Raw genomic sequence first — 18,818 nt, 5'->3', positions numbered from 1 at the left:
AACAAAACAGATCTCCATTGAGGTTACTATGCACTTCCCGTTATATTCAGACATAGCACAACTGGTCAGCACCAGTGTCTTGCTTGCATTCAACTATTTTGTTCGGGTATCCTCACAAGATGGTGTTTTGCCACAATCTTTCGCTCTGAGTAGGCTCTTTGGTCCCTAGGGAGGGCTTTGCTACCATCCGCCTGTTTTGATTGGATGGATGTTCCCGAGCGCGGTTTAACCATTGAGCTCGTCTTGAGCTGAGACTGGGACCGTACGACAGATGAGAGACCGCTTCCATCTAGCAACGAAGGGAGAGGGGGCTGACTAGTTTGTCACCGGCGGCAAGGCACATCCTGCGCGCATTGCATTGCCACGGGTTTCATTCCATTTCGCTAAGGAGCGAGAGAGGACGCGCGATCCTGACTGCCCGCACTGGATTGATCGCAGGGGGATGCTACTGTTTTTATTCCTCTCTATAATCTCCTTTGATTGTCGCCCTTTGCGCCTCGGCGCGCCGTTCTTCAGAATACTTCATATTTTTACCAGCTTCTCGATTTTCTTCTCCTTGATGTAGAACTGGCTTTGGGAAAAAGAGCGCCCTGAATCTGGAGTAGTAATACAAAGACTGTCTTGTGGGATGTTGATGTTGCCTGTCAAAAGAGTAGAGTCCGTCTACAGCCGCTAATGGGGCAATCACTGGACAGACACCGTTGTGTCTGATTAAGCGTCAAGGTAAGAGGCACTTTTGTTAAGTTTTCTTTTTCATTTTGTTCGTTGTCATTGAGTTCGTGTTGTGCATAACGAATGTAATATTCAGAGAGGATAGAGTGTGAAAGAAACAACTCTAGGAAAATGTTTAATGGAAGAATTCCCTTTTCTATTTGAACCACCCGTTGTATTAAAACCCTCCATATGAAGGATTCACTAACGGAGTAGCCTTGGCTATAGTTCTGGTTGTGTTTTGAAACAGGCTATTGCAAATGAATGAATATCACGGAGCAATCTTGAGGATAAATTTCTGTCCCCACTCCCTCACACACTCACAGGCTACCAACGATGTGCGATGTGATTAACTTTTCCTCTCAAATCATTCACTCTAATTCGGGCAACTTAAAAAATGAAATAAAATCCAGATCTAAACTTGTTCTAAGAGTCAACGGAGCTTTCAGAGACTAAGAAGACTTAGAAAACATCACTGAAATTGGAATAACTTTTAAGGCTTGTGGTTGTCGGCAGTGAGACGTGTTGTTTGTGTGCCCCTAAGGAATGACATTCAAGGTAGGCTACACGAAAATATAGCCTATATTCATATTCGATAATATTGCAGAGGTAGTCGAAGTATTCTGACATAAACTGGTGTTAATCGTAGGCTAATGCAAATCGCATTTGTAAACCACCGTCCTTAAAACGTTTTCGCCTATTTTTCATATTCTGTTATGTCTAATTATCAAGATGTATTTTCTGCAGACCACGTCATACATGCATTTAAGTTCGTCTTAATTGTAAATATGTCCTCAACACTTCGATGTAAATCGGTGTAAAAATCGTGGTGCCTTGCATCTCAATTAGAGGATATGAAACGTGATGCTGTAAACGTGAGCAGCTCTGCCCTTCAGTGGCTTACCGACACATCTCAACTTGTCTGCAATTCTTATAAACTGTATTTACGCGGTGCCGAATTCACTGCTGATGCAGTCAGGACAAGAGTATGTCTATTTCGAATCCTTATTGGTCATAAGCATCGTAGGCTATAGCCTACATTTTTTTACCATACTTCTACATAGCTGTTATTGTAGCTCATTTATTAGAGGTTGTTTTCTCTATCAGAGCGAAACAGAACCGGATGATAGCAAGAGAAAAGAGCAGATTACGCACAGGGTCCAAACAAAAATCAGCTCTGCTGATATGAACTGTGCAAACACAGATTCTCTGAAAAGGAAAAAAAGCGTTGGGGTGCGCAAAACCGTCCACTGCCTTTATTACGTGCCAGCTGTCGCAGTCACAACTGCAAGAATAATCGTATTCGACCGAATGGCATAAATGCTGTTTATATATACTGTATATATATATCATAATTTTGCCGTGTGAATATTCTTGATGACTACGTGTTGATGTTGGACTGAAGAGATGCTGCTCACCTTAAACATACCCAAGGTTGTTTGTCTCACGGAATGTTTTTTTTTTTTTTTTTTACCTCGGTGTTTAATACATTATGGGTAAGACTTCATAAACCTTTTAGCCCAGTATGACAGAACAGACAAAATGCCTTTTAACTTATTTGAATCTCAAAGTTTATTTTCGCTGTTTGCCGCTGGTTTCTCTGAGAAGATACTAAAGCCCTGAGGCGAGTTAGTTTAGGCCTACTTGCTGCGACTTGGCTTACTCCTGAGATATGGGAACAGTTACTTAGTTTCTTTCAGAAGGACAGAATTCTAACAAAGAAAAAAGAGAATAGCACACACACACAGAGGGAGAAAGGGAGAGAGAGAGAGAGAGAACGTTAAGTATAAAAAGTGTCAGAGGTGTTCAATAGAGGGTGCTGTTGTTCTTTGTAGGCCAGGCCCAGTTTACTCACCACATGGCTGTCTCTCAGGGCCACTCAAAAAGATGGACTGCCACCGCCACTGCTGCCCATGGTCTCCTGGGATGCAAAATTCAATCTAACAGAGGCTCGGGCTAATGCCGTGCCACTTTGTCAGGATTAACATCTTTCTAGTCAGTGGCTTCTGTTACCTTCGGTGTCACATTACCACCTTTGAGTTGTCTGGAGACAGAGAGGGTGAGAGGGAGAGAGAGAGAGAGAGAGAGAGGAAAATGAAGAGTGAGTTTCCTGCACTGTGCAGCTATTTCAATGCCACGTTACTGTGGGTCGATAGAGGAAGAGACTCAATAATTTTCATTAAATAAAGGCATTTGTTACTTTGACTAGGGGAGAGAAGTTCTCAAGGTTTCTTTCTTTTTCGTACTTGTTTTCCTTCCTTTCTTTGTCTTGTTTTCTTCTACTTCACTGCAAGTGGGAAAAAAGAAAAAAAAACCTGTATAAATTCAGGGTCAACAACAGTTTAAAACCCACAGGTCAGATATTTAATCAGTTCCTTTCTTGACATCACTGTCATTTCTGTGTATTCCCCCAATGAACGTGTTTTAAGTTGCCCACGGCCAACATGTGACCAGCCAGACAGGAGATATAATTCCAGGTCTCTCTGATTCATGGCTTGCCCCATAGCAAGGATTTCTATTCATAGATGCGCGGCACATGGACCATAGCAAGTCTCATAGTGATGTGACAAGCCCAGACGGCACAATGACCCATCGGATTAGTGACTCTGACACATCTCTCGCAACCCTAAAAGGTGATGCCCTCTCGGCTAATATGTCAGATCGTGTCGCCGCGTTATGCCTCGACAGGTCAAGACATCCTAGCCATTGTTTATTGGCTCTGTGCTCATGTCACTGTTTGGGTTGGGCTCCCTGATTGTGTCAGCTCTGTGTCTGTGAGGTTAAGAAAAGGAGATGCGTTTTATTTATTTATTTTTAGGTTTGAAGCCCTTTTTCTTGGCAGTTTGGGCAAAGGCTTCCACGTTCCTGTCTGTAGACACATGTTTGCTTTGTGTCTTTGACAGGGCCTGTTTGCAGTCAGCTTGCATGCAGATTGCTGTCTCTGTCTCTGTCTCTCTCTCTCTCTCTCTCTCTCTCTCTCTCTCAACAATGGGTTCAGGTGTCGCAACAATAAGAGTAACAAAACACAGGCTGTGCTGTACTACGCACATGTGTCCGACACAACTATTAGCCTCAAAAATTTTATTTCATTACACTAGGAAATAAGAGTGCAAAAGAAAATAATTCACTCCTGATGTATACAAGGATGATACATGATCAACCAGCTGGTTTCCTGTTGCTCAACTTGTAGTAACTTGCAACAATACCAGATGTGGGAGCACATATAGTATAATGGGAAAACACAGCCGCCCATGTTCTGCAAGTCGCTTTGGCTAAAAGTGTCGCCTAAAATGAATAAATGGAAACGACACAATTAACTTCCTCTAATGTTACACTTGTTCATGGGCCAGCATGTATACAGTTTAACTTCCTGCCTCCTGTAGCTGTCAGGAGTACCGCCGGATAGGAAGGGTGTTTGTGGGGGGAAATTAAATCATTAATTTTTTTCCCCTGAAGGCTTATTAATAGTGTACTTGACACTGAGCAAGGGAATAACAGCTTCATTTACTCGAAGCCTCTCTGTGGCCCACTGACGGTTACTGGCACACTAATCACAGCGTGGGTGTCGCCTAATACATTTGCTCATGCTGAAGAGGAGCAATTAACCAGCCTGAAAAGAATAGACCCTCTACCCCTAACTGTCATTTGATGGATTCCCATTTTATTGTATCAATAATCCACACTCACACAACCATTGGCTCTTATGCTCATTTTTAGCGCAGTTTGTGAGGTTGTCATGTTTGTGTGTTAGCAGCCTATGTGAAGCATAGGAGCCCTCTCACAGGATGGCCATGTGTTAGGCTATAGGGTTGGTTTTTCAGGTAATTAATGTAGTAATTTTTAGATAGAGTATAAAAATATATGGTCCACCGTAACAAGTGGCTACTGTAGGGGAATGTAGATCTGACGTATCGTCTGTGTAGTTAAGCGTGTAATAAGGATAAATATAACCGTGAATAAACATGACAACTTAACCTGGAGGGTCTCATTCAGAAATAGACTATTTATGCTAACAAAAGGGACAGCACAGAAATGAGCACACGTGACATACTGTATACATGTGTGTGTACATGAAGACAGGATAGAAGAGTCATGCATGTACTGTATACATGTGTGTGTACATGAAGACAGGATAGAAGAGTCATGCATGTATATGTATGTAGTACATGTGTGTGTGTGTGTTCCTCTTTTGAGCTACAGCTGTGACTCAAAGAAATTCTCTGAATATTCTCTTCAGTCGAGTACCACACATCTGATCAGCAGGCATAGGAGAGTCTGTTTTCATCAACATGGTATAACATTGCTCACTCAAGATCAGATTGAGACATCATTTGTTTTAATTACCACCACATCATGCCGAAAACTGTTTTTGTCTAAAAGACAAGAACTTTTTTTCTTAATAAGGTACTGTTTAAAGCACTGTTCATAAGCTTTCTCAGCCTCAGGAAAGAACACAATTTGTCAGTGATCGCTATGGAGCGGAAAAAAACATGTAGTACTTCCCCATCGCCATTTAGACATTATTAGACATTACACACACACACACACACACACACATACACACACACACACACACACACACACACACACACACACACACACACACACATATATTAAGAGAGAGAGAGAGAGAGAGAGAGAGAGAGAGAGAGAGACAGAGAGAGAGAGAGAGAGTGACTGCTGAATTTCCTTCTGCTGGTCTAAGTGGCATAGTATTGCAGAATTTGCACACGGGTATCTCCAGACGCTTTGAGGCTCATTCTGATTCCTCCTGCTTTATCGGGGAGGACACATTGGGTGGTAGAGTGTATTCAGGGCAAGCCAGCAGTTGCATAAGAATGTGTCTGCTCATGGAGGCATATCTTTGGTCTTTAATGGGAGCTGAAATCTGTTTCACAGCTGATGCTGGGGCTTGGTTTAATACATGTGTGTGTGTGTGTGTGTGTGTGTGTTTAATCATTTCTTTCTCTTTTTTCTCTTCTTTCTTTCTTACCACAAACATACTATTCTTTTTTTTTCTTTATTTAGCAGAGTTGCACATTTCCTAACGTTTACTTATTAAAGTCTTCCAGAAGTAGACCCTGGAAGCATGGAGCCCATGAAAGTGGACATATGCCAGCAGCTTTTCAGCTTGAGTCAGTTTCTGCCTCATTGGGCCGCCTTGCTGTTTGGTGTGTCTACACTGCAGACAGTGTGTCTAATTGATGTGGCATGATACCCCCTCCCCTCCTCTCTCCCTCCCTCTCTCTTTTTCTACTTTTTTCTCAATCTCTGTAAAAAAAAGATCGGCTATTTTATTACAACTTCTTTACTAGTATTTTTAACAACTTACATACACCTATGAAAGCCCCATGGAAAATCCTGACATTTTCTGGCATTTCGAATTCATTGCTTATTCTAACCCCTCTAGAGCTTGAACAAATTGCTCACCCTCCACCTTGTTCTAGATGTATGTCTATGTCAATGTGCGATTCACAGTGCTGCGCCGTTGATATAAACTTCTTGTGGAATGGCCGTGAAAGGCATTTTCTCTTCTTGAGTTATGTCTGACTGACCTCTGACAAGAAACAAACACAACATGTAGAGCGTAGCTCTTGATATATACAAATAACAGAGCAGTGGAGATATCATGCAGAGCAAGCACATTGCAGTGCAGACATGTCACACACACACACACACACACACACACACACACACACACACACACACACACACCTAAATAAACAAATACATACAGTACAAAATGATATCTTATATCTCTAAATTGTTTTTGACGTCAGACTCACACAGACCACTTGTCAAGTCAAAGCACTTATTCTGCTAGCCTCTGCCTGCTCACATCCCCCAGTACATTGGCTATAGTGCTCATTGGCAGGGACTGCCCTGCTGAGATGGTGCAGGCACTGTCCAGCCAGCACATCAACCAGATCCTCGGCACAGCTTCCAGCCCTCTGCTACTTGTAATAAGATTACACAGATGAGCTCACAGAGAGCACAACAGCTCCCTGCGACAATGGAGCCTTTTCACTGCCCATAAAGCCAAACAAGTAAATCCACGGCAGCCATCTTATGATCCCAGACCACTGATGTTTTACTTAGTAGTGTCCTGCTGACTGAAAAACACCACGTACATATGTGGTGTAGCTAAGTTAGTCTAACTGTGCTGTGGTGTAGGGCTGAGTTAGTCTACTGTGATGTGGTGTAGCTGAGTTAGTCTAACTGTGATGTGGTGTAGGGCTGAGTTAGTCTAACTGCTGTGGTGTAGCTGAGTTAGTCTACTGTGATGTGGTGTAGCTGAGTTAGTCTAACTGTGATGTGGTGTAGGGCTGAGTTAGTCTAACTGGTGTGTTGTAGGGCTGAGTTAGTCTAACTGCTGTGGTGTAGGGCTGAGTTAGTCTAACTGTGCTGTGGTGTAGGGCTGAGTTAGTCTAACTGTGCTGTGGTGTAGGGCTGAGTTAGTCTAACTGTGCTGTGGTGTAGAGCTGAGTTAGTCTAACTGTGCTGTGGTGTAGGGCTGAGTTAGTCTAACTGTGCTGTGGTTGTCCAGTAGCCTTTCTGGTTTGGTGGAGGTCGGCGGTTGCCTTGTTATGGTCTCTTTCTTTGGAATGGGTTAGTGCGTGTGGTGTGAACAGAGGGGAATTGATTAGCGATAAGACACACCATTAGACTCTTTCTGCATCTGTAATAAAGCTAATTGCTGGTTTCACCAAACAACACCCCACCTCTGCTGTGCACACACACACACACACACGCATGGATGCACACACACACACACACACACACACACACACACACACACACACACACACACACACAATAGGAACAGAGGAACTGTTCCACCTCCCCCTAAATAGACCTTGTAAAATGGAGAATAGAAAAAAAAGCAGGACACAGAAAGTGGAAAGGAGGGAGAGAGAGAGAGAGAGAGAGAGAGAGAGAGAGAGAGGGAGAGAGAGAGAGAGAGAGAGGGAGAGAGAGAGAGAGAGAGAGAGAGGGAGAGAGAGAGAGAGAGAGAGAGAGAGAGGGAGAGAGAGAGAGAGAGAGAGAGAGAGAGAGAGGGAGAGAGAGAGAGAGAGAGAGAGAGGGAGAGAGAGAGAGAGAGAGAGAGAGGGAGAGGGAGAGAGAGAGAGAGAGAGAGAGAGAGAGAGAGAGACAGAGAGAAAGAGAGAGAGAGAGAGAGAGAGAGAGAGAGAGAGAGAGACAGAGAGAAAGAGTGAGTGAGACCAAATGGACGTGGCCAGTGTGACGGGCTATTTCCCCCTTTTTTGTCCCCCTCCTCTAAACAGCAGTTAGTGTGAGTGCGTTCTAAATGTAGACAGCTCATCCACCCTCCCTTGAACTAACATCTTTTTAATTTGCAAATCACCCATAGCCTGCAATCAGAGTGTTAAGTGCACAAGGTTCGTTCATTATCTGGTGGCATATGGTGACGAATTTGCATAATCAGCTAATGTTCACTCTAACTCTTCCCTTTTTATCCCGTGAAAGGCTATTGGCAGTGTAAGATTCAGCACAATTAAACTTTTCACTGAGATGCATACTCGTACTTCTGTGGTCTAATTAAGTCGGGAGGATAATGAAAGACTTGGGAAGGCACACTATGAATCACCAACCTGCTTGTTGTTGTAATTTTCTGTCGTACTTTTGAAAGCAGACATGGAATGGGACACGGCCCGTGTTAATCATTGTGTTGTGTTGTCGCATTTTTAATTGTTTATCTGTTCCTCGTCGTCGCCGCTTGTGAGAGGAGTACGAGAGGTTGAGAGGAACTGGGCCTATCGTGGGGGATTAAAGCGGCGGAATCGCTTTAGTTCATGTATTCTTTTGTTTCTGATGTTTTCTTTCCTTTTTTCATCGTTTCACACACACACACACACACACACACACACACACACACACACACACACACAAACTCTTGTTGCTTTTCTTTGTCAGCTCGTCTCCCATGCAGTCTCCTCAATTATCTGTAAAAACAAGCGCAGTGTGAAACAATCGAGGGGAAGTCAGGGTGATGGCAGGCTTGCAGGGAATAGGATGCTGGGCTTGATTGCAGGATGAAAACCTTCCAGCTCTTAGAATGCCAGCTCTTAACAGGTCAACAAAGTGACCAGCTCTTAGAATGGCAGCTCTTAACAGGTCAACAAAGTGACCAGCTCTTGTCTCTGTGCGGTATCTCCCCCTCTGCCTCTCCTCTCTCTCTCTCTCTCTCTCTCTCTCTCTCTCTCTCTCTCTCTCTCTCTCTCTCTCTCCGCTAGCACTGCCTCCATTGTGGCTCCATAAACCCACACCTTCACATGTTTTCAATATTTAATGTGGCAGAGTGTCCGTGGCGCGTGTAATGAAGGGAAGGTCAAGAGCGCCGCCATCCAACTTGGCTCCTCTGCGCTAGACTCTAAATGTCAGACGGGCAGTAATAAAAGATTCTGAACTTTTCCCCCGCCATCCATCTCACCACCAACCCAGCCCGCCTGCCTGCCTGCCTGCCTCCTATCCTCCCTTCCTCAGCTCACCTCTCTCTGCTCTGGTCTTCTCTTCTCTCTTCTCTACTCTTCTCTACTCTTCTCTTCTCTACTCTTCTCTACTCTTCTCTACTCTTCTCTTCTCCTCTCTTCTATTCTCTTCTCTACTCTTCTCTTCTCTTCTCTTCTCTTCTCTACTCTTCTCTTCTTCTCTTCTCTTCTCTTCTCTTCTCTTCTCTTCTCCTCTCCTCAGGTCACCCTCTTCCTGCCCGCCATTTCTGCTGTTTTCTATCTGGCACAGTTTATCTCTCTCTCCATCTTAGCTCTCAGTCTTGTACGTCTCTTATACAGAACACTTATTTTCTCCTCTGCCTCTCCTGCATACATATGCAAAGACATGTATATATATATCTAGATACTAAATACAATTTGTGACACATTAAAGTAATGTTTAACTAGGTGGCGCTATACATGAAATGAGTGGTTATGGAATGGGTTGACATGGCCCCTTGAGATCAACATACAAAAAAAAATGGTCCTCCTAAACCCTACGGTTTTCGAGATATTCACAGAAAACTGTGTCTGCCCTACCCTCCTTTTGGGGGGTCCAGACCAGCGGGGGGGCTACAGATCAAAACGAAAAACGATGGTTCCATGCTATCCATGTGGGGTTACATGCCCACCAAGTTTCGTGTACCCCGGTCTTTCAGTGTCCCGGGAATCATTGACAGAAATTTGGGCATGCGAAAAAGAAAAAAAAAAAAAAATCTGACTAAACCTATATGACCGCCGCTTCGCTGCGCGGCGGTCATAATAAACTGTGGTTAATACACAGGTGCAGTTAATACACTGTTTTTTTTTCTTTTTTGCACAAAACATTGTCATATGTCATAAATGTTACGTCTAATACACAGCTACTGTACACATGCCTACACATATGGAAACAGTACTTCTGTCCTCATACTTCCTCTCTCTTGTTCAACATCAACCCGTTCACAGCCGTTGAGTCTGGACGAGCCATGGTTAGAATTCATCTCAGGCCACCAGCGCTTCTTCTTTCATGTCTAGTTAGCACCTCATCGGCCTCTTCTCACCCTGTCTGTCTTGAGCTCTCTCCATCTCCAACCACAAGATTAGAAAGTGAGAGAGAGAGAGAGAGAGAGAGAGAGAGAATGAAATTGAGGGAGAGGAAAGGAGAGGGAGGGAGAGAGAGATAGAGAGAGAGAGAGAAAGGGGGGCAGAGGGGAAGAAAATGCACTTGATGGTGCCATGCAAGATGAGTGTAGCAATCTAGTGACTAAGCGCGGTGGTTTTGATGATGGGATTTCAGGATGCTGACAGCTTAGCGGGTGCCTCGGCATTAAGGCAGTCACCCAGAAGTCACCCAGAAGGGAGGGAGAGCGCTCACGCCATCTCAGCAGGGTGTCAACATATTTTCAAAGGGTGAACGAGCCCCGCATGTCGCCATCCCGGTGGCTGCTGACGGCTCCCACTGCACATGTTTATCAGCCCAGCCCCGATCTCATGGCTATTTCTCGCTTTAAATGGGATCACATGATGGTTGATTCTTGGTCACATGTCTCTGATATGTATCATTTAATTAAAGATGGCTGTTGACTTGGCCATTTGCGGGTGATAAGGGACGACCCAGTCTTTCTATCTGAATACAGCAAGCAAAATGGAGAAAATAATATAAGCCCTTTTGCGGGACAAGCAGGGAAGGCTTAGGAGATAAGACTACTGGTTCTATTTCCAGGTGCAGGTGTTTTTTGTCCTTTTTTACGGGGTTTGTTGTGAAGATGTATCCATAGTTCATGACCATGTGTGATAAGTGAGCGTGTCGGAGGAAATGCCCCATAAATGTGGTGAATCAGCTGTAATGGTGCCATAGCCACTGCCTGCCCTTCCACCGATAAAATCCTCTCCTTTTTGGCCTGTTTTTTTTGCTATTCAGAACCTTGTCTGAGTGATCTCTCCGAGGTCCGTGTGCATGTCTCCAGGCAGGAAAGCCGTCTCACATGAATTATAAAACAAAAATAACGCTCAGGGCTCGATAAGCTGCAGGTTGTGCAGGACTACAAAATGTGGCAAACAGGAATCCGTTATGTGCAACATGATCCTTCCCACCCCGTCACGATGTGACTGGCATGAATGCATATGCAAATGACCTTCTGTCTTTGTTTCCCTCTTGTTTTTTCATCAGTATTTACAATTTGGAACTGGCGACTAACTTGATTGCATTGAAATGTAAATATATATTGTAATATGTGTGGGGAGTGGTATGCATTTAAAAGGACTGAATTGGAAAAGTGTGGGTGAAAATCAATAACAGTGAATAGACTGTAAAAGAGAAAGAAGGAAAGAAAGAAAACAAGCCAGAGAAGCCTTTGTATGTGTGTGTGTGTGTGTGTGTGTGTGTGTCTGTCTGTCTTTCTGGCTGTGTTTGTTTATTTCTATGCGTGGGTGTGAGCAAGTGTGTGTGTGTGAGTTTGTATGTGTGTGAACGCCATTGCATTAGAACATCTGGTGGCCTACTCAAATGGATTCTCTCTCTTTGACGTGCAGATTGTATCCACAGAAGACTCTCAAAGGGAATGGCACACAAAGGCTGGGAAGGAAAAATCTGCTAGCACATGGTTTCACTGCACATTTTTTCTAATTGACTTATTTCCCAAAAAAGAGTATTCAGTCATTCGATAATGCTGCCAGGGACTTTTTTGTCCTCGCTTTTTCTCCCAAAAGACCATCAAAAAATGCCGGGAAATCGCTGAATAATTTATTTAGTTCTGCCTCTAGTAGTTTTGCTAATAGGGATCCGTGCGGTCACAAAGGCATGCATTTGTAAATGAGGGAGATAAACCTTTGGGGAGCACAAGGAGTGTTTTGTTTGACACAGGAATTCTGTTGTGCGCTGTTTTGGTTGTCAAGTGTCTGGGAGAAAACAGGATGTGTACCAGTGACACAATGGCCCTTTTTATCCTGAAATCTCTGATGCTGGCCGATTTGACCCCTCCTCTTTTCACAGGGCCTTAATCTCTTTATCAGACATTGACAATGGCAGATTCAAACCCCCAGGCCACCCTGGACCAGTGTCCGGGTTTATACCCCCCGCAGCCCAACACACACACACACACATACACACACACACACACACAAACCCCCTTACACCTTCAAGATTGGATACCAATATGGAGTGTAAAAATGGTGCTGTCACCTTGTGTTGCATCAAGCCCGTGCTAGTCAGCAGATGCTGCTTGTCTTGCTTTTTTCCCACAAACCAAAGCTTTGAGTGAAAGAGACGAACGTTTCTCTGAGTACGTGCTTTTCCTCTATGCACCTACCATGGGTCCCCTGGTTTAAGATGTGCTGATGTCAAACTTTATCATGGTGTGCTCACTGAGTGGTCACGGCCAAAATTAGCCTCAAAGGAATGCGGCCAGTGTGTTCACTCTGATTTCAGACGAGGTGACACTCATTGTGTCTGGAGTAATACTAGTTATATCCTAGTTCCTATCCTAGTATATACTGTACAACTCTGGAAAAAAAATAAGAGACCACTGCACATTTTTCTGATGTCATCCTACGGTTGCTGAGTGACACTCGAATGAGTTAATGGTCATATTCAAATTTTCAGTGCTCTCTTATTTTTGTAATATGACTGCCAACTCTCTTCATTTTTTCCAGAGCTGTGTGTGTGTGTGTCCGTGTGTGTGTATTCATGCTGCCACACACTTTAAACAGGAGGGGGCTTGACTTCTTGACTTTCTCTGCAGCAGGCATGCAGACAGTACAGTCACTGCACAGAAGCCATTTTGATTTTTAGCTGCGGGGCTGTTTGTCTAAGATGAGATGGCTTTTCCATATCTGCAGAGCCTGTGGGGTAATTTCCCCCTCTCTACCTCTCCCCTCACTCTTGCTCTTTCTCTCCCTCTCTCTAACTCACTCATTCTCTCCGACCACTTGGAAAGTGCATTAAGGCATTTTTAGACTTTGCTGGATTGGTTTGAAGCCAGGTTCCAGTTAATTTCACACCCTCTGTAAATTCTGCTCGTTCAGGGATTTCATTTTTTGCCCTTTTCCCTCTCTCTCTCTCTTTCTCTCTCTCTCTCTCTCTCTCTCTCTCTCTCTCTCTCTTTCTCTCTCTCTCTCTGTTGAACACGTCCGGTTGTAAATAGTTGTGGGCCACGAGCGTGCTTTTAGTCCTAAATGTTTAATTGTTTTGATTTAAAAACAGCGGGCAATACAATTCCACCATTACTGGAATGACTCTTGCTATTAGGCACAACCAGCCCTCTACTGTATACGAGTCTGTCTTCGTGGGTGGCACGCTAGTAGATGTCTTGTTATGGGGGATAGCCGTTTTCCTTTCTAATTAGCCTGTTAGACATTAGCACCACAACTGGCGCAGGAAGGGGGACAGTAATGGCCTGTTCAGTGGAAACATCGGTGGGCTGAACAGCACCTGTCACGGCGACAAGGACACAGGCCCTAGACAGAGAGCAAGGGGACGTTCATTTACATGACAGTCAGACAGGCGTCGTAACCGGGGAACTCGTAATGGGGGGATCAGCTCCTGCTGCTCCTATCTCCTCTGACCCCTACTCAACCCCCCCCCCCCCCACATCACCCCTACTCAAACCAGACCCCCCCCCCCCCACATCACCCTATCCCTTGCGCTCGTAACACACCCTCTCAGGTCCCAACAGACCACCCACACCCCACCACCACCACCACCAAACACACACTAATACAGAACAAACAACCTGGCTGCTGTTCTCTGTGATGTAAAATGGCTGTCTTTTCATGCGCAGGCAAAACGGCCATTTCCCATCAGTCCACCCCCTCACCCCAAAGACACACACACACACACACACACACACACACACACACACACACACACACACACGCACACACACACAGCGCTGCCCCCCCTGCAGAGTCTCCCATTCACTTTCATTATTTGTGTGTGCCTAGCGGTAGTGCACTCAGCTTTGTTGGCCGAGACGCTTGAGGAGCCTTCCAGGCAGCTGCAGCCATGTGAGAGGCTCACCACGAGAAGCACACATCTGAGATGCCAACGGGGGCTGCTAGTGGGACATGAGGGGGCTCACCACGAGAAGCACACATCTGAGATGCCAACGGGGGCGGCTAGTGGGACATGAGGGGGCTTACGGTGGCATCAGCTCCAGGTTTCACTGGGCTCAGCTCCGCGCTGATGTGTTATTAACTCTCTCTGTTTGTTATTGCTCTACTAGATGCATGCTAAGAGTCCTCACATCAAAAAATAAATACATAAATAAAAAAAAATAAAAAAAATGGATTGATATCACAGCAGCCAGAGAATTTGAGCATTTTGAAGACTTGGGATTTTAATTCCTAGTGTGTAATTTTGTATCTGAGTCTGGTGCTGACAAATAAAAAAAGTGTTAAAGAATAGGCTCAGAGAAAAGATTCAATAGACCGACACAAGGGCATTGCCAGATTTGTTACCACTAATGGTTTACAAAGGGAGTCGGATCGGAGCGATCTGTCCAGCGGTTAAGTGTTCTGTGAAGGCCGGTTGGGGTCAGAGCTGAACCGGTGAAGGCTCCGGTGCGTCAGCGTCCTTGGAGGCGTTCAGCTTCTTATCGTCTCTCATCTCCCATTTGCGGCTTAGCGGGTTGCCATGGAAATGGCAACTGGACAGTCAATTCAGGCTTACATCATACAAAAAAAGTAGTGCTGTCAAACGATTAAAATGTTTAATCACGATTAATCGCTGAATTCCTATAGTTAATCACGATTAATCACATATTTTATCATATGATTAAAATTCCAGGAGTCCATATTAACAATAAAGCAATTATTGTTTATCTTGATTGGGATTAAAATGAAAGCAAAGCAAGTTACTTTATTAACTGAATATGACATGTAAAGTTAAGCTTGCTGAACTTACTGTAATTATAGTCAGCCACGGGCAGTTTGACTGTGCCTATCGATACATTCGTGACACTCCTGTTAGTAAACTAGAGAGAGCAAAACATAGGAACATGGTCACATTAATCCCATAAACACACAGATAACTCTTACACCAACCTTATTTTGTGCCTTTTATTCATGTTTGTTTCAAGATTTAGTAAGTTTACTATAAGCACGTTTCACTCTCCACTTTGATGCAGCATAGATTTCCATATCAGTCATCTTCCCCCTAAAAGGGGGCGTGTATGCAGCACATACAACATTCTGTTCCATTCCATTCGTCAGTGCGTATTGTTTAGTTTCCGGTCTGGCTAGATCGGTGTGGTGCTGTAGTTGTTCTAACGTTACTAGTTGTTGCAACAGCATGTGAAAAAACTACAAAGTTTGTTACACCAAAATGAACGTTAATCTCGCGATAAAAAAATTGACGCCGTTAAAAAAGGTTTCAGTTAACGCCGTTAATAACGCGTTTAACTGACAGCACTAAAAAAAAGACAAGATCATGATCTGGCCGATGCGTGCCTGCCCTGTTGCGTGCTTTGTTCCCAGTGGTGTGTGCTGTGAATGATGAGCTGTGGTAACAGTGGTTAATGGAGAACTGCACGAGGCCATTTGGAATGCACAGGTCTGTCCCTGTAGTTGCAGACCACTAATATGCATGCACAGGTCTGTCCCTGTAGTTGCAGACCACTAATATGCATGCACAGGTCTGTCCCTGTAGTTGCAGACCACTGATATGCATGCACAGGTCTGTCCCTGTAGTTGCAGACCACTGATATGCATGCACAGGTCTGTCCCTGTAGTTGCAGACCACTGATATGCATGCACAGGTCTGTCCCTGTAGTTGCAGACCACTGATATGCATGCACAGGTCTGACCCTGTAGTTGCAGACCACTGATATGCATGCACAGGTCTGTCCCTGTAGTTGCAGACCACTGATATGCATGCACAGGTCTGTCCCTGTAGTTGCAGACCACTGATATGCATGCACAGGTCTGTCCCTGTAGTTGCAGACCACTGATATGCATGCACAGGTCTGTCCCTGTAGTTGCAGACCACTGATATGCATGCACAGGTCTGTCCCTGTAGTTGCAGACCACTGATATGCATGCACAGGTCTGTCCCTGTAGTTGCAGACCACTGATATGCATGCACAGGTCTGTCCCTGTAGTTGCAGACCACTGATATGCATGATGCATCATTACTCATTGCTTCAGAGTCTTCTTTTCTTTTCTTTCTTTCTAGTTTGAAATTCTCAGACTTTGCTTAGGGTTTTGCACGTTTCTCTGCACAGGTGGTGTGTACCTACTAAAGTATGTGTGTGTGTGTGTGTGTGTGTCTGTCTTTCTGGCTGTGTTTGTTTATTTGTATGCGTGGGTGTCATGTCATGACTGTGTGAGAGAGGGATTGAGAGAGAGAGAGAGAAAAAAGTGGGACAGAAGAAAGCAGCATGACTCACGGAACTCTAAAGGCCTGCTCAAACCATTTAGGACTACCACTGTCCCCTTCCACCTTCAACCCCTCTATTTCAATTTCCTCACTTCCATAACCCCCCCCCCCCCCCCCAACCCTGAGTGAGATTCCTAAACACACGACACCGACACTAAACCACTCCTCCATGACCTCAATATCTCCCATGGCAACCCGGAACCACTCAGTCGTCAGCCCTTTTTTCTTTTATTCCTTCTTGCTTTTTTTGATGCTCCCTTAGCGTGCCCCCTCCCCCCCTCAGCATCCCCCCCCCCCTCAGCGTGCCCCCCCCACCCCCCCCAGCACCCCCCCCCCCCCCTCAGCGTGCCCCCCCCCCTCCCTCAGCGTGCCCCCCCTGCTCCTTTTGCTGCAATTAACCCGCTCACTCTGCGCCCCGCGCTCCTGCTCGTGCCACGCTCTGGCCTCTGCCCCAGGGAGAGTGCAGCTCGGCTGGGTGGCCACAGATGAGAGTGCCCCCCCCCCCCCCCTTCTCTCTCTCAAGACTCCCAGCCTGGTAATGACTTGACATTAGAGCGAGTCAGAGTCATCCAGGGGGGGGTATTTTTGCTCAGGGTCCATTTTCTCTGCTCCTCCAGTCTAGGTCATCTGTACGCTCCGGCCGAACCCAGCCACCCAGCCATCCAGCCAGCCATCTAGCCGGCCAGTCATCCAGTCACCCAGGCCTGCAAAGCCATTGAGTCTGCCGCCACCACCTCACCTCACCGCCCTCTTGCGCTTTTCAATTACCACACAAGAGGGCCGCCGGGGGAAAAAAGGGGAGCTTGACAAAAGCTATGATATAAACCATTTATACTGCCACTCCATCAAGCCTCCTGCCACCGATGCCAAAGCAGGCTGGACAGTTCATTTGGCAGAGAAATTAATCGTACGTGGTCTCAGGCTAACAATAACACACAATGACTAGCCTAAGTTCCAGGAATTTAGCCCAGAGGAGGAGAGGGAGAGAGAAAAAAGGAATTTCACTAGAAATACATTCCTCTGTCATATCTTAGATATGGCTGGTTGGGTTGATTATTTTTGTTGTTTCTTGGGTGTATGAATGCGTGTGTGTGTGTGTGTGTGTGTGTGTGTGGTGTGGGGGCATATAGGGGTATATGTTTGCCAATGGGTGTGAGAAAGTATGACACCAGAGATAAACTGTTCTACATCTGTGTGTCAGTAAGTTTAGCATTGGACTGGAATGTGTTGGTGTCTGCAGAAGCCACAGGAGGGAATAATTGATTCCATTACCCCCTATTTTTTTTCCAGGCCACCTCTTTTTAATGACTGATTTTCCAAAGGAGGCTCTGCACTGCAACAAATGTGTGCAATTTCTGGCTCCAATCTATTCGGCGTATTGAACTGAACAAATGCTGCTTTGAACTCTCTGCTTGGCCCCCACATTGCTGCTTGCAGCTATATTTATTATTATTATTATTATTCCGCCATTGAAGTCAATGGCAGCCCATAGAACCGTCTGGTGAAAAAGTTGTGAAATTTGGCACACTGATTAGGGACAGTCCCATGATTAATGTCACCAAGTTTCATGATGGCACCTAGAGCACTCTAGCGCCACCAACAGGCCAAAGTTGGACGTGCGTTCACGCACGTAACTTTTGACCCGTATTGCCGATTGTCAAAAATGAGGTATCGTTGGAATCCTTGGACCAAGCCGAGTTCAACGCACCCTATGACGTCAATTTCCGCCATGATGGATTTTCCGCCATATTGGATTTCATCAAAAACACTAAAAAGTCCTCTCAGGTCACATATTTTGTCCGATCGACACCAAACTTCACAGATATCATTTACAGATCATGCCTCATTAATGCATTGCTTTTTGTCTTAGGAACTAAAACCGTTCGCGCGTAACAGCCAATCGAAGTTTGCGGCGAAGCCGCCAAACAGGAAGTGAGCTCATATCTCAGCAACCCATTCACCTATCATAACCAAACTTAGTACATGGACTCAGGACCCAATCAGGGGGACGCTCAAGAAATCTGGTGACCTTTGACCTCTAGGGGGCGCTGTAATTAAGAAACATGCCTTTTGGCCTGTAGCTGCAGTTGTGCTTAGAATTAAAACGCACTAGTGGTGTCTAGTAATACTGTTGGAGGTCCTTAGGGCCGACCGATGTCGACTTGTGATGTCATCGTAATTGATTCGGCCGCCATATTGGATTTAATCAAGAACACGTACAAGTTTTCGCAGGTCACAAA

General features: G+C 45.1%; 1 protein-coding gene across 1 annotated transcript in view; it reads left to right on the top strand.

The window, feature by feature from the left end:
* The first annotated feature begins 336 nt into the window (after positions 1-336).
* cdh11 (cadherin 11, type 2, OB-cadherin (osteoblast)) overlaps positions 337-18,818 on the top strand; it is a 50,128-nt gene continuing 31,646 nt past the window's right edge. Inside the window, exon 1 of the mRNA XM_076286647.1 lies at positions 337-723. The gene's annotated coding sequence lies outside the window, so the exon portion shown is untranslated. The remainder of the gene's footprint in view (positions 724-18,818) is intronic.

The sequence above is a fragment of the Alosa pseudoharengus genome, unplaced genomic scaffold (genome assembly GCF_046254945.1).
Source record: "Alosa pseudoharengus isolate Yale_2024_CS ecotype anadromous, Long Island Sound unplaced genomic scaffold, YU_APseudo_1.1 YU_APseudo_1.1_scf_16, whole genome shotgun sequence".
In the NCBI taxonomy this organism is placed as follows: domain Eukaryota; kingdom Metazoa; phylum Chordata; class Actinopteri; order Clupeiformes; family Clupeidae; genus Alosa; species Alosa pseudoharengus.
The sequence above is the reverse complement of the archived record's forward strand: the minus strand, read 5'-3'. Positions and strand labels throughout refer to the sequence as shown.